Genomic DNA, 14,018 nt, shown 5'->3' with positions numbered 1-14,018 from the left:
ACTAACCACAGTTTCCTCCACAAATTCCCAGCCAGGTAATTGCACTCAGCCTGCCTAGCAGTCGCCCATCCAGCTTCCACCAAACAAGCTATTTTCACTCACCCTCTTACTGAAACGGCTGGAGGGTACTGCAGGCGTGGGCTGACAGCTGTGTTCTGTCTTAATGCTCTCTCGCTTTGCTGAATATGAAAACACTGCTACCATAACACAATAAAATGAACAAAGTGACAGAAATATATTTGCCATAAACTTTAGGAATAGCAAGTAATCTAATAAAAGCATTTGTAAACGAGGCCATTAATCCCTACAAAAGATAACTGCTGTGTAGCAGGTTATCCGTTGTACCAGATAACACAGAGGTGAGGTGAAAAGTTGATGATCCCCAGTTCACATATTCAGCTGTGCACATTTCATCTGTATTAACTGGGGCAAGAAAAAGAACAGCCTGGACTAATTTCAAATGTCACCCGTTCAAGTAAGACAAAGAATTAGCAAGGAAACTCTACCATTCACCCAGCTATATTTTCAAGCATGCTTGAGAAAGGCTTTTCTGGTTTCTGTCTTCTTGTAACCTGATGGGAGCCTACAGGAGACTAAGATGTTCAGATAGAAATTCAATGATGGAGCTCAGACTAAAGTGACACAGCTTCCCAGATACACTCCAGAGATATTTAATAGGTTCTGTCATAATCCATATGTTCTCTTCAAAAAATAGGAATAAAAACCAGCTGCCTTACAATAAATTCTAACTGCAGTATGAGTTAATTTTAAACTGCTGTAACATTCAGTCAGTTTTCATTTAAAATGACAGTGGATATCTTGGCCAGAGTAAGTGTGGATTTGTAAAAACAGATGAGGAATAGTAAAATGTTTTTCCTTCAAGACAAATATTTCTTTTTAACATGGAACTTTTAGATAATAGATTAAGTGTTCAAGTGAGGAAAGACTTTAAATTCATTGCCATGCCGATGTATTTCTAAAGTGCTGTGCTTTTGGACTCTGTGAGGAACCCCTCGGGGATGTAGCAGAGCAAAGACGGTAAATGGTGCCTGGTGCCCGTTCTGCTGGTGCACATCCTAAAGCAACGTACTGGCTCTGGTGGCGGTGGGGTGGTCAGCACGCCAGTGCTTGCTGACTCCAACCGCAGGTGTCAAAGAAGGGAGGGAAGCCACAGGCTAGATTCTGTTTATTTGTTCATTCTCATTCTCACTCTTTTAGACTGAAAGAGTTGCCCCTGCAAGGTTCCAAGTAACTCAGACATTTTCAAATTTCACTCCCTACGAACAGCAAAAAATAACAAAAATCCAGACTGAAGTTACCAAGATCCACATTACAAAATACAGCAGGCAACGCAATAATGCTCCCCATTCCTACCACTCAAACTGCTCTCAGCTTCCCAGAAAACCACAAATGACCAAGGAAGAAAGTAGGCTTCTAGTGTGTCCTAAAGATCAACAGTTTGACTATGCAAGCCCAAGAATGCAGTCTTTGCAGGAAAAAAATTCCAAATAGTATGGCACGTCAGGGTGACTGAGACAGACCCATTTAGACCCATTCTGATATCTTAAAATGTCTTCAAAATGCTGTTTCATCTTAGGTCTCAGAAATAGCGTATCAGACAGGTAACTCTCTCATATACGCTCTTATTTGAGTCAAAGGATTTTTCCTTTCTTCCCTCCCGGGGTTGTGGTCCCAGTTCCTACAGTGATAAGATCTCAAACCTTAGTAATGATCTTACACTTGGTAGCAAGGGTGATGAAAACAATATCGCAAAGGATGTCTGTATCCAAACAGACAACCTGAGTGGTCCATACAAAAGCTCTAAATAAGGTTTGACCAGTCAAGAGAGGTTTGGCAGTCATTGTTTGCGAGATGAATAGACCAGCTTAGTACCCATGACTCATCTTAATGCCATATAACATTAGCAATCATGGAGAAAGAATTAGAAACAGAAAACACAGCTATGCCAAATCTTGATGCTCCCACCTTTGGAATAATCTCAGCATCCTGGCACCCCATTGAACTAGACAAGGGTGGTTAGTGGCATACACCAACTGCCACGTAGTGACAGACAAAGTGGGGTAGGATTCTCCTTCTGGGAAAAGAGTTGTCTCTGAATTCTCATAAAATACAACAGGATAGTTTGATAGTGGTCTGTAAGATTAACAAATAGTGTTGAGAAGGTAAACAGAGGATGATTATTTTCTGTAATAACAATACACTCAGTGCAATTATTAGGCATTGGGTTTAAAGCAAGTCAAAGGAGAAATGTTTTGACCTAGCACATAGTTAAACTATGGAACTCATTGGGATAGGATGTTGAGAAGGCCAAAGACCTGAACTGGCTCACAAAGGGACCAGACAAGTTCCTAGAGAATAGGTCCATCAATACAACTGTTCATATTTAACCACCGACTCAGGAAACCCCTAAACTGTTAATTCCTGTAAACTACGAAAATGTACTAAGGGATGGATTGCTTCCTGTAACTTGTATTATGTACTTTTCCCTATGGCAACTGACACCGTTAAAGACTCTATGCTGAGTTAAGTGGACTTTTGCTACAAAAAATACAGAGTCTTCTGTTTCTGAGTGAGAGGTGGGGTACAAGAATAAACTGCAGGAGCAGGTCATGAAAAGAAAATGCAAAACCAACTGCAATTTTTTAAAAGTATTTTTTGTGAATAAGGAAAAATGGACATGATATCGTGGAGAACTCCACTATCGCAAAAATAATATGCAAAATTGCTTTTCCCCTGTGACAAGTAAACCTAACCTTGAATGCGTGACCTATCTTAACTCTAAAATAATTGTTTTCCCTCTGCAAGCTTCTGACTATGCAAATGTTATACACATGCTTACCTTTAAGCATGTGAGTGCTCCCTTGAGAGCCATGTATCTTTCTGTGCTGTGTTGATATGATGACCGCCGGTTTCCCTTTCAAAGTTGAGTAAAGTGGATGCATCTCACACATAGATGGCCATTATGCAACACTCTTTTGGTGGCTCAGAAATCTACTGCAAATCTTCCTGACCAAAATCTCAAAAATATTTCTTATGAGCACTTCCAGGATAGTTAATCCAGCTAATAGATTAATAAAATAATAGATTAATTAATAAACTGATAGATTAAAAGATAGCTAATCTGAATTAGGCAGGACCCTGGAACATACAGGACTCCTGCTGATTCTTGCCACTCTTGTTAGTGAACTGCAAAAAAATGTGGTTATTCAAGATATTTCCTTGCTTGGATCTATTCCGTCCCTTTGTAACACAATAATAGAATACCTGAATTTTTCATAAAGACTCTTCTGTAGCTAATTCTTATGAGGGTGGAAACTTCTGCGCAAAGGACAGCACATTTCACACTAAAATCTTACACCAACACCTTCGCAAATACTTTGGCACTGCTCCATAAAACATTACTCAGTCCTTTCCAATGGCCTGCTGGCTAGATATGATGTACACTGTCAAAAATAAAGGTGAGAGGATTAGTGCTATTAGGTTAAAATAAAGGAATCAGGGGAAAAAAAAAGTTAAAAGCAAATCTGAATGCACAATCCTTATTTGAATGGGAAAAATACCCTTTACTATGACTAGCTACTCTATGTTGCAGTAATATGCAAGTAACTAGAAAGTGTCATAATTTAAATTAGAGCACATTTTTTCTTTCTGAGGTTTCAGATCTCCAACTGGAAGCCTGTTGAATGAGGTTGGTTTATGCTGGAAGGCACACCAGCTGAAAATGAGTGCTCTGTGCCTCCCTGGAATCTTCTTTCTGAAGTCTGAAATGCAATTTGCATTTTGCAAGAGTCCTGTGATAGGGGGAAGCACTGCAGTGACTTACAGCAGAGAGAAATGAAGGTCTGGACTGCACGTGGTGGACATGTAGGAGGGTCACAGCAGCGGGGAGTGGGATAGAGCTCAGATCTGCTGGCTCCTGCACCCCTGTGTCAGCCTCAAGACTCTCTCTCCTCATCATCTACTACAGGTATTCCATTTTATTATTTATTGAGTGTTAACTGTGCAAACAGAGATTCTGTTACTGCCACTTAACTGCAGTTTATTGGTTCAGGGCAGGCCAGTAGCCCCTGTTGTACAGGAAGTCAGGTGATAGCACCAGTGATTCCTTTTGACCTTGAAATCTATACATATATGAGACCTATAAAGGAACTCCTCCTAACAACATTAGGAGTCTTAACTAGTGTAGGGAGCTCTGGATGCATAATATTGTGCAGGTCAGAGCTATCTTGAGCTTTGAACGCTGTTGTTTCCAGGGTGTGATGGCTATCTCCCAAGAAGAAATTTAGTAAGTGATCTTGTGATGCTCATGCTATGGTTCTCCAGACATTATTTGTATCTTAGCCTCTGAGTAGCAATACTTATCATAGAATCATAGAAACATTTGGGTTGGAAGGGACCTTTAAAGGTCATCTAGTCCAACAACCTTGCAATGGGCAGGGACATCTTCAACTAGATCAGGTTGCTCAGAGCCCCCTCCAACCTGACCTTGAATGTTGCCAGGGATGTGGCATCTACCACCTCTCTGGGCAACCTGTGCCAGTGTTTCACCACCCTCATTGTCAAAAATTTCTTCCTTATATCTAGTCTACCCTCTTTTAGTTTAAAATTTTTACCCATGTCCTATCACTACAGGCCCTGCTAAAAGGTCTGTCTCCATCTTTCTTATAAGGCCCCTTCAAGTACTGGAAGGCTGCAAGAAGGTCTCCCCAGAGCCTTCTCTTCTCCAGGCTGAGCAACCCCAACTGTCTCAGCCTGTCCTCATAGGAAAGGGGTTCCATCCCTCTGATCACATTTGTGTTCCTCCTCTGGACCCACTCCAACATGTCCATGTCTTTCCTGTGCTGAGGGCTCCAGAGCTGAACTCAGGACTCCAGGTGGTGTCTCACCAGAGTGGAGTAGAGGGGCAGAATCCCCTCCCTCGACCTGCTGGCCATGCTGCTTTGGATGCAGCCCAGGATATTGTTGGCCTTCTGGGCTGCGAGCGCACCTTGCCGGGTCATGTCCAGCTTTTCATCCACCAGTCCTCCCACGTCCTTCTCAGCAGGAAGACTTACCTCACTGGATAGTAGCAGCATCTATTCTTCCCATTTATGTAGAACATGTCATTAGTGGAGTCCTGGCTGATGCCTAAATATGTTGACAAAGACCTAGGTTTTCTGAGTGTTCCATGATGGCCTGCGTCTGTGCTGATGCTAACATTTGACTTGACAAAAGAAGCTTTCAATTTTGATTAAGACAAGCCACATAAAGATGCTATGTGGAGCCTGGTCCATGTCTTTTATGAGAATGGACTCCTGTCCTCAAAAATTCAAGTGAAAATGTTTATGAGGAAGTTGGTAAGGTAGAATAAATCCCTCTAATTGAGTAACCTAATCTTTCAAACAATCTTTCTCAATGCAATGCTATTTACTTTGGATTCAGAGTGCAAAGGGAGTTAAAGGACTGATGGGGCTTTAGGTTTCCCAGTAAAGTGGTGGCATTGTAGAAAAGGGGCAGAGTATGACATGGTATTTATGGAACATAAATATCTGTTAACAAAGCATGAAAAGACAGCTATGCAGCAATGATCACTCCCTCACTGTGGGAATTCCCATGGAAACACAATTCACATCACTTTTCATTCCTCTGTTTAATGCAAGATAGGATTAAACATGGTTAGACTACTCTTCAAATATAAAGGTACTGAGTAGAGGCTGTAGGAAAATAGGGAAAAGCAAGCAATTGGTTTGCAGCTGCCTCTATAGAAAGGGAAGATCTGCAGAGCCGCAGAGGACAGCTTGTGAAAGCAGCTCCCTGTACTACTGAGCTCTACATGCTAACATTAATGACTTAAATTCCTGCACTGTGAGATATACTTTGAGTGTCCAGAGGCTGGAAACTCTAGCATCCAGCCCCAGGATGTAGCCTCTGCCTGCAACCCTCTGAAGCCATAGAGGAGGGGGCAGTGGCAGCATATGGTCCACCTATGAGAGGAGAGTAGACAGATTAAATTTTCATTTTTTGAGAGCCCAGGAGGTATGAATTGGGAATGCACTGTGCTAAGGAGAAGGTACGTAACAGATTCTTCATTTACTTATGATAAAGACTGCATTCAGCTTCTCTTTTTAGTGGTGTAAGTTTGAGCCATGCACTTAAACCAGTGGAGCTATTCCACATTTACACCAGTGGAAGGGTGAGTATCTTGACTTTGCATGTTTATTAGTGATTGTTAGCCACAGTTTAGTTTTAAATGCATTAATACCACCAAGTCTTTTGTTTGACCACCCACTGTTCACAGTGGTGGCATATCTCCTAGCCCAAAAGTTGACACAGATGCTTATGTAGATAGGTACTACATATACCCTTCAGTCTGTGTTCCAGTGCTACTTGGATATTAAAAACACTAATATCAAATTAGGTATAAACAATGTGAATTAGAGTGATCCCTACTTTACAATAAATATCTGCCATGCAGTTATAAGGATTAACTGACAACCTAGTATTTGTTTAAACTGCCTGCCAACTATGTTTTGTTCTTCTTTGAAGGATCCAATATGTGTATAATACCTTCTGTTAAGTCTGGATGACTCTCTTAAATGGAAAATGCACCCTACTGACCTCATTTGAAATAGCTGTTTGGACTAATATAAATTTACTGCAGAGTCATTTACATTTCCTAGCTGTTCTTTCTATACTATGTTTACTGAATGTGACAAGTTTAAGTAGATCTAAAGTGGATAATATTTTTCTGTTGCTTTAATTGTTGCTTTTCAGACTGCTGCTTAGTTTGCCAAAATGAGCAGAAATGCAATGTAAAATATAACTTACTGCCAGGCCGCAGTCTTTTGCCTAAACAATAAGAAACTATTTGTTCACAATGTATGTATTCAGTATTTGTATTCACAGAATACGTCCAGTAAATTTGAGAGACCCAAACAGACCGTGACAGATACTCTTGTTCACAACAGATGCAACTGTGAAAAGGAGGCTAAATCAGTCTGCTTAGCCTGCGTGAACACCAGTCACAGTTGCTTTCCTGACCTTGTTGCATGGCAAGTCCCTAGAGGATATAGGAAGCAGGTGACATATTAGCTCTGAGCAAAGAAGAATTCATTTTGAGGGAGCAACACTCTTTCCTTGGAGTTGGAAAGAGTGGTACCTTTGAGCGTATTCTGGGTTGCACTCAGGGTGATATCTTATAGACTCATCTAGCTCGTGGCTTTACTCCATCTTTATTGAAAAAAATCACAGCTCATAGATTGGATTTTTTTTTCTTAATTTCTTCCCTAGATGAAACTGTGGAGAATTGCTGCTTCCAGTTGGTCTCGCATGCAAAGTAAGTGAGGATTTGTGTGTCCTGTGGGAGGCATGGGGGTGTGTGTGATGGCTTCCAAGAGTGATGTGGGATTTCAGCACTACCTTCATCTGCAGTATCCACCATGGGGTAAGATCTTACAGGGATAGGTCTGGTCTCTTATAAAATGAAAAAGTTTGAAGAGTGAGCAGTCAGAGAAAAGAAAGAAAATGCTACTAACCCCCTGAAAGTTCCCACTGATACTGTACTACTTCAACACCACTGACTTTTTTCCCCAGCTCGTTATATGAACATTAAGGACCGATCACAAACATCACATTTCAAGAATGTTGAAAAAAACCTTATTTTTTTATGTTAATGTAAAATAAAATTCTCCAATGATGGGAAAAGAACATTAAATTCTTTCTACAGTGTAAGAAGAGAGGCAAAGTCAACTTCAAATTTCTATATTATATAATCACAGAGAATCACAGAATCATTAAGGTTGGAAAAGACCTCTAAGATCATCAAGTCCAACCATCAACCCAACACCACCATGCCCACTAAACCATGTCCCAAAGTGCCACATCTACACCATTTTTAAATACCTCCAGTGCTGATGATTCCACCACCTCCCTGGGCAGCTTGTTCTAATGTTTGACCACTCTCTCCATAAACAAATTTTTCCTCATATCCAACCTAAACCTCCCCTGGTGCAGCTTGAGGCCATTTCCTCTTATCCTATCACTAGTTACTTGGGAGAAGAGGCCAACACCCACCTCACCACAAGACCCTTTCAGGTAGTTGTAGAGAGTGATATGGTCTCCCCTCAGCCTCCTCTTCTCCAGACTGAACAACCTGAGTTCCCTCAGCCGCTCCTCAGAAGACTTGTTCTCCGGACCCCTCACAAGCTTCATTGCCCTTCTCTGGGCACGCTCCAGCAACTAAGTGTCCTTCTTGTAGTGAGCGGCCCAAAACCGAACACAGTATTTGAGGTGCGGCCTCACCAGGGTTAAGTACAGGGTCACAATCACTTCCCTACTCCTGCTGGCCACATTATTTCTGATACAGGCCAGGACACTGTTGGCCTTCTTGGCCACCTGGGCACGCTGCTGGCTCATGTTCAGCCAGCTGTCAACCACCACCCCCAGGTCGCTTTCCACCAGGCAGCTCTCCAGCCACTCCTCCCCAAGCCTGTAGCATTGCATGGGGTTGTTGTGACCGAAGTGCAGGACCCAGCACTTGGCCTTGTTAAACCTTATACAGTTGACCTCGGCCCATCAATCCAGCCTGTCCAGATCCCTCTGCAGAGCCCTCCTACCCTCCAGCAGATCAACACTCCCACCCAACTTGGTGTCTTCTGCAAACTTACTGAGGGAGCACTCGATCCCCTCATCCAGATCATCGATAAAGATATTAATACCATCCCCAAAACTGAGCCCTGAGGAACACCGCTTGTGATCGGCTACCTACTGGATTTAACGCCATTCACCACAAGTCTCTGGGCTCAGCTGTCCAATCAGTTCATTACCCAGTGAAAAGTACATCTGTCTAAGCCATGAGCTGCCAGTTTCTCCAGGAGAATGCTGTGGGAGATGCTGTCAAAGGCTCTACTACAGTCCAGGTAGACAACATCCACAGCCTTTCCCTCATCCACTAGGTGGGTCACCTGGTCATAGAAGGACATCAGGTTGGTCAAGCAGGACCTGCCTTTCATGAACCCATGCTGGCTGAGCCTGATCCCTTGGTTGTCCTGTACATGCCCTGTGAGCACCCTCAAGATGAACCTCTCCATAATCTTGCCTGGTACCGAGGTCAGGCTGACAGGCCTGTAGTTCCCTGGATCCTCCTTGCAGCCCTTCTTGTAGGTGATAATTTAGTATTTCAGTGTAGAAGCTTTTCATGTTCTTTTGTAATATTTATTATGGAAATGTCTATACTAGCAATGGAAAACCAGTAACAAAGATTGAATGCCAACATCCAAAAGAGTGAAGAGTCCACACCTTCTTCCCTGCCCCTGACATACCACCTGTGCCCCAAAGAGCTCACAGTCCAACTGTGAGACAACACTAAGTGAGGTCCAGTCACGTGGCTCACTCCTGGAGCCACCCCAGCAAAGGAGGGCTTTGAGGAAAGACTTGGAGATATCTCTATATGAGCAGGAGAGAAAATTTTTCTGTTTCTGTGAGAAAGCATAGAATTATTTGTTTCAAAATATCCCCAACAGATGAGATTGCAATTGCATACTGCTCACGGACTCGATTTAGTGGTGAAGGAGAGGTATCAGTAAGCTGGAAGTAGGGTATGATGACCTCGAAAGTGAAGGTAAGTATTTTTTATTTATATATAAAATAGAAGTGAGGGACTTCATACACAAGCTTATGCACCCAAAAAGATCAACTAAGCAGATTATCACAATAGGGTATCCCCAAAAGTTATGATGATACTAAGGGCTATTTGTCAAGGCTAGCAGAGAGGAAAACTGTAGCAACCAAAGAGACATCTTGAATGATTTTTTGGCTGTCTGGCTAAATTTGAAAGGCCATTAGAACCTCCATACAAATAAAGCAGTAAGATTAGATATGAGCTTGAGAGAGAGTCTCCAGTAGGAACTGCAACTTAAGTCAAGGAGCAGTAGCCTCTACAGCAATCGAAGGGTATTGTACTATTTCCCTTAACTTTATTGAACCTGACTGGCAGATAAAATGAAGCATGTGGTTCCTTTTAAAGTCCCAGAAAAAACTAGCTTGCTAAGGTACATGCAGGTGATGTACATCAGCAAAAATTAATTCTGATGCCTGGGAGCAGAGGTTTAAAACCTTTCCAGCCTAGGCAGGAGCACTGAGGTAAGAGCAACTGTAAGGTGAGAGGTGGACTTTCAGAGCAGGACAGGTGTGCTACATGGCTCAGTTAGAAGAGGGACATTTTCTTTGGTTGCTACTGACTGGGTACTGTTGGTCTGTGACTTTGGCTTAGTCAGAAATACTGTATTTTGCAATCTCAGCATAGAGATGGTTGGTGAGTTTATGGATTAGTCTTCCTAAGGGAGAAAAGACTCTTATGCTCCTGCCAGATTCTTCAAATAGACAGAAACGAGGTAAGAAAAATGTCCATCTACTTAAAAGAGTGTTCAAAAAACCTGTAGAGTGTTAAAAAAACGTGTAGACATGGCACTTCGGGACATGGTTTAGTGGTCATGGTGGTGTTGGATTGATGGTTGGACTTGATGATCTTAGAGGTCTTTTCCAAATTACAAATTTCCAAATTTCCAAATTTAATCATAGAATCTATGAGGATTTTTCTAAGAGGAAAATATTAAAGCTAACGCTATATCTAGTGCCGAATGAAAGCAGAGGTGGAGAGAAGGTCTGAGAGTTCAATGTGGTGAAAAGGCAGCTGGAACTATGGATGTGGTTGCAGTTTCTTTTGGTCATTGGGAAATCTGCTTGCACTACAGGACATCTGTAAGACAAATAAGAGAAGTAGATGTTAGAGATGGGTCAGGTTTTGATTTTTTTCATTGAAGAAGTGATTCAGTTATTGATGGAGGAAAGTGATGAGTGAAGAGATTTTTCAGGTATATTAGGAGGAGATAGGGAAAAGGACAAGAAGAAGAAAGATGGGGGAGCAGTGGAGAAATAAAATGAGTAGACTGAAAGTCATTAGGTCGAAGAGGGTGTGTTGTATAGACATGAGTGTTTTCACTCAAGATCAAATAGTTTGCAGAGAGGAATTTGAATATGTCATTGGACCTTGGTTACCACAGTAAGATGCAACCTCTTAAATGAATTTAATTCGTTTCATTCATTCAGCCCTGACTGAATTTCAACTAACACATTGGAAAGAAGCAGCTGTTGTGCTGTCTTTTCCTTTAAGGGAAAGAGCCTTCTTGGGATAGATTTCCTGTTGTGCTGTTCATTGAAGCACAGTTGTGCAGCTCCTCAATAGCAAGGAAAGGAAGAAAGTGAGGTCCTGTGCTTAACAGCTTGTAATCCAAGAAACAGTATAAAAACTACTGCTTGCAGTAATTTTTGTACTGCATTAACACCAGGTTCTAATGTTCTTGTAAGTTTTCAAGAAAATAATCCTTGTTTTGTCCATTTGACTTACATATCTTTAAGCTACCACAGCAGTCATTTCAAGTGAAGAACTTAGAATCAGAAATGACGATAACTTTTGGCCAATAGCTAATAAAAGTGTAATTAAAACTATATAACATTAAGGACATACTTTTGTCTAATTTACAGATTATGCACCACTCACTGTCATATTGCAAGTGTGTATTTGGGGGAAACAGGCCAGTTTCTCAGCTGCAGAAAACCGTTACATTACGATACTTGACTTAGGGATACATTCCTACTGTGATCTGGCAGTATAGACTCTTGAACTCTGACTAGAGCTGGATTTGAAGTTAATGATGTAGAAAAATGTATTTGTATTTAACTCATATCTGGAAAGTCCACACATGAGCAAGTCAGGTATTATACCTTGATAAGTGGCATTTATGTACCCAAGTTAAGCATTTGAAGGACGAGTCCTCATATTTCTGAACCTCTAATGTTAATTGGTCTCCAAGACTGTGTAGTGTATCAGATTAATCTCAAATTATAGTTTTACACTGAAATATCACTAATCTAAAGAGGATTGTTTGCAATATGCCAATATGAAAAAACTGCAAGAGGACTTTTCGTGTAGCTGTGTGGACTACTGAGAACAACTTCAGTGAAAAAAGGACATCCTTTAGCTGGTGTTTAGTTGGTAACAATACGCAGACGTGGATGAATTAATGATTTGAATGGGAGGGAAACAGTGACCTGCAGGAAGAAATCTCTTCAATATAAAGACATTATATTACGATTGCTCTGCTGTTAAAAGATTATCTGAGCAAAAAAACCCTCAAATTGTGACATTGGAATAAATGTTTTATATTAATTTCCTACTCCAAGGAGTGAGCAAACATTTTACTAAGGAAACTGGAAACTAGAAAATTTAAAGTACTCAATAAAAAGAATAAACCACATTTCTTGAATAGACTTATTGTTCTGTAAAATGAGGGGAAAAAGTACTATCATAGCTATTCATTGCTCTCTATAAAAGTAAAATATTTTTTCATTATAAAGAAAATTACTGCAAGGATTTAACTTAAAGTATTTTAATTGACAAAACTAGACCATTTTCCTATCCTGTTGAAATAAAAAAGCTTAAGAATTATATAGGAGCTTAATTTGTTATATGAAAAGACTTAACCTTTTTATCTCTAGAGAATTCTCATTTCTCAAGCTATTGATGCTCTATTTCATACACTCCAAAGAGCAGGCAAGTACGAGCAGGCATGTTAACTTTTTATTATACAGTATTTGGGGACAGAAGTTAGGCACGTGAAGGCTATATCTTAAAGCAGAGCTCTTATGAGTGTCAAAGGTGACTTTGTCATAATTTCAGTTGTATGGCTACAGTTTGCTTTACTGCTTTAGGTCTGGATTATAGGAGTCTTTTGCGTGGACAAACAAAGGCAGGGACGAACAGGGACAGTCCTCTTTGTGTGGCCCTTACAATTGCACTTACTTAGTTTAAGGAAGGAAGTGAGGTCTGTGACCCTGCCTTGCTCCACACTGTGGAGGGTACACCGTCCTAAAGGCAAACATTAATTGGAAGCCTGTTTTAGTTAGAAAAGGAAAGACACAAAAATTGGGCGTATGTGAAGGAAGCAGAAGGAAAAGCGAAGGGGAAAGCCAGTGGGGATAGTCAGGTTAGTGGGAAGCGCTGAACGTAATGTCTGTGCTGTTCAGGGCTGTAGTGAGGGCAGACTTGGAACATGATGTGCTAGGACAACACAACAACAACATTTAGTACGCTTTGTGAAGGGCTGTAAAGTGCTTGGCTGCAGAACAGTTCTGGTTAGATTTGAGGGCAGAAGAACGAGAGAAAGAACGGGCTTATGCTCATCGTGGTTCAGGGCACACAAGCTCCCACCCTCTGTTGCATTTTTAGATAATATACCTTTGAGACAGGTATCTGATAGACCTTTCCTCTGCCTGCTGAGCAGCATCCTGGCCCCTGTAATGGGTACTCTTCAGCCGCCCCTTCACACTGGATGGAGCTGCTGTTGCATAACTCACCATTATGTACCCTTCTCTTGCCATTGCTGAGAACAGCCATTAAAAACCCTCCGAGAGTCTATCTTTTCTTCTCTTTCTTGCTGGTTCAGGTTTTGCTGCTGCTAGCTCTCCATTCCCTCTGGAAAGGGTGTTCAGACTGAAGTGTCCTTCAAGAAATATGATCTCTGAAGTGAAATATTATCTGAAGAAGACAGCTGGCTTATTGTCCTTACCTAATATATTTGTCCCCAAGTACACTGGCATATCTGTTACATATTTAGGTTTTAAGGGTTGCTTTTTTCCCCCCAAACTGACTGAATTTTGAGATGTTCTGCAGGTGACAAGTTCACATACTACAGAGGCACAATGAGGTGTGAACAGTTCAATTGCCAGCAGGGAAGGAAAATTATTATAACCTGCATGGTTTATGAAGCTTTATATTTGGAAATCATATACTCTAACCCCAGCCTCCCAGGTAATTAATTGGTGGTATGGAGCCAGTGGAGGAAGTGGATGGCTTTTGGTACTTGTACACTGTGAGTATTTTACTTCCCACACATGTCTACATCATAACTAGAAGCATCTGAACATAAAAGATTCTGTAGCATCTTCAGAAACATCAGTGA

The sequence above is a fragment of the Phaethon aethereus genome (genome assembly GCF_964289735.1).
Source record: "Phaethon aethereus genome assembly, chromosome: 2".
Classification (NCBI taxonomy): Eukaryota; Metazoa; Chordata; class Aves; order Phaethontiformes; family Phaethontidae; genus Phaethon; species Phaethon aethereus.
The sequence above is the reverse complement of the archived record's forward strand: the minus strand, read 5'-3'. Positions refer to the sequence as shown.